Source organism: Theobroma cacao, unplaced genomic scaffold (genome assembly GCF_053813885.1).
Source record: "Theobroma cacao isolate CCN51 unplaced genomic scaffold, ASM5381388v1 tig011, whole genome shotgun sequence".
Taxonomy (NCBI): Eukaryota; Viridiplantae; Streptophyta; class Magnoliopsida; order Malvales; family Malvaceae; genus Theobroma; species Theobroma cacao.
The window spans coordinates 2,930,316-2,933,574 of record NW_028291722.1 but is presented as its reverse complement, the minus strand read 5'-3'; positions in this window follow the sequence as shown (position 1 = coordinate 2,933,574).

Here is a 3,259-nt window from a genome sequence, read left to right as displayed (position 1 = left end):
ATGTTTTAATCAAAAAATGTAAACAAAATTCAAAATAAATTCAATAATGGGATTATAAAGGCATTTAAATCGAGTAATAAGGCTTTTCTAGGCATGAGTGACTATAAATGAACTTTTCTTGACAATGGATGGCTTTCGCTCCACGTTTCTCGAGGCAAACAATCAATTACAATCTGTTTTAATCAAAAAATGTAAAAAAAATTCAAAATAAATTCAATAATGGGATTATAAAGGCATTTAAACCGAGTAATAAGGCTTTTCTAGGCATGAGTGACTATAAATGATCTTTTCTTGACGATGGATGGCTTTCGCTCCACGTTTCCCGAGGCAAACAATCAGTTACAATCTGTTTTAATAAAAAAATGTAAAAACAATTCAAAATAAATTCAATAATGGGATTATAAAGGCATTTAAACCGAGTAATAAGGCTTTTCTAGGCTTGATTGACTATAAATGAACTTTTCTTGACAATGGATGGCTTTTGCTCCATGTTTCTAGAGGTAAACAATCTATTACAATATGTTTTAATCAAAAAATGTAAAAAAAATTCAAAATAAATTCAATAATGGGATTATAAAGGCATTTAAACCGAGTAATAAGGCTTTTATAGGCATGAGTGACTATAAATGAACTTTTCTTGACAATGGATGGCTTTCGCTCCACATTTCCCGAGGCAAACAATCAATTACAATCTGTTTTAATCAAAAAATGTAAAAAAATTTCAAAATCAATTCAATAATGGGATTATAAAGGCATTTAAACCGAGTAATAAGGCTTTTCTAGGCATGAGTGACTATAAATGAACTTTTCTTGACAATGGATGGCTTTCGCTCCACGTTTCCTGAGGGAAACAATCAATTACAATCTGTTTTAATCAAAAAATGTAAAAAAATTCAAAATAAATTCAATAATGGGATTATAAAGGCATTTAAACCGAGTAATAAGGCTTTTCTAGGCATGAGTGACTATAAATGAACTTTTCTTCACAATGGATGGCTTTCGCTCCACGTTTCCCGAGGCAAACAATCAATTACAATCTGTTTTACTCAAAAAATGTAAAAAAAATTCAAAATAAATTCAATAATGGGATTATAAAGGCATTTAAACCGAGTAATAAGGCTTTTCTAGGCATGAGTGACTATAAATGAACTTTTCTTGACAATGGATGGCTTTCGCTCCACGTTTCCTGAGGGAAACAATCAATTACAATCTGTTTTAATCAAAAAATGTAAAAAAAATTCAAAATAAATTCAATAATGGGATTATAAAGGCATTTAAACCGAGTAATAAGGCTTTTCTAGGCATGAGTGACTATAAATGAACTTTTCTTGACAATGGATGGCTTTTGCTCCATGTTTCCCGAGGTAAACAATCAATTACAATCTGTTTTAATAAAAAAATGCAAAAAAAATTCAAAATAAATTGAATTATGGGGTTATAAGGGCATTTAAACCGAGTAATAACGCTTTTCTAGGCATGAGTGACTATAAATGATCTTTTCTTGACAATGGATGGCTTTCGCTCCACGTTTCCCGAGGCAAACAATCAGTTACAATCTGTTTTAATCAAAAAATGTAAAAACAATTCAAAATAAATTCAATAATGGGATTATAAAGGCATTTAAACCGAGTAATAAGGCTTTTCTAGGCTTGATTGACCATAAATGAACTTTTCTTGACAATGGATGGCTTTTGCTCCATGTTTCTAGAGGTAAACAATCTATTACAATATGTTTTAATCAAAAAATGTAAAAAAAATTCAAAATAAATTCAATAATGGGATTATAAAGGCATTTAAACCGAGTAATGAGGCTTTTCTAGGCATGAGTGACTATAAATGAACTTTTCTTGACAATGGATGGCTTTCGCTCTACGTTTCCCGAGGCAAACAATCAATTACAATCTGTTTTAATCAAAAAATGTAAAAAAAATTCAAAATAAATTCAATAATGGGATTATAAAGGCATTTAAACCGAGTAATAAGGCTTTTCTAGGCATGAGTGACTATAAATGAACTTTTCTTGACAATGGATGGCTTTCGCTCCACGTTTCCTGAGGCAAACAATCAATTACAATCTGTTTTAGTCAAAAAATGTAAAAAAAATTCAAAATAAATTCAATAATGGGATTATAAAGGCATTTAAACCGAGTAATAAGGCTTTTCTAGGCATGAGTGACTATAAATGAACTTTTCTTGACAATGGATGGCTTTTGCTCCATGTTTCCCGAGGTAAACAATCAATTACAATCTGTTTTAATAAAAAAATGCAAAAAAAATTCAAAATAAATTGAATTATGGGGTTATAAAGGCATTTAAACCGAGTAATAAGGCTTTTCTAGGCATGAGTGACTATAAATGATCTTTTCTTGACGATGGATGGCTTTCGCTCCACGTTTCCCGAGGCAAACAATCAGTTACAATCTGTTTTAATAAAAAAATGTAAAAACAATTCAAAATAAATTCAATAATGGGATTATAAAGGCATTTAAACCGAGTAATAAGGCTTTTCTAGGCTTGATTGACTATAAATGAAGTTTTCTTGACAATGGATGGCTTTTGCTCCATGTTTCTAGAGGTAAACAATCTATTACAATATGTTTTAATCAAAAAATGTAAAAAAAATTCAAAATAAATTCAATAATGGGATTATAAAGGCATTTAAACCGAGTAATAAGGCTTTTCTAGGCATGAGTGACTATAAATGAACTTTTCTTGACAATGGATGGCTTTCGCTCCACGTTTCCCGAGGCAAACAATCAATTACAATCTGTTTTAATCAAAAAATATAAAAAAAATTCAAAATAAATTCAATAATGGGATTATAAAGGCATTTAAACCGAGTAATAAGGCTTTTCTAGGCTTGAGTGACTATAAATGAACTTTTCTTGACAATGGATGGCTTTTGCTCCATGTTTCTAGAGGTCAACATTCAATTACAATATGTTTTAATCAAAAAATGTAAAAACAATTCAAAATAAATTCAATAATGGGATTATAAAGGCATTTAAACCGAGTAATAAGGCTTTTCTAGGCTTGAGTGACTATAAATGAACTTTTCTTGACAATGGATGGCTTTTGCTCCATGTTTCTAGAGGTCAACATTCAATTACAATATGTTTTAATCAAAAAATGTAAAAACAATTCAAAATAAATTCAATAATGGGATTATAAAGGCATTTAAACCGAGTAATAAGGCTTTTCTAGGCATGAGTGACTATAAATGAACTTTTCTTGACAATGGATGGCTTTTGCTCCACGT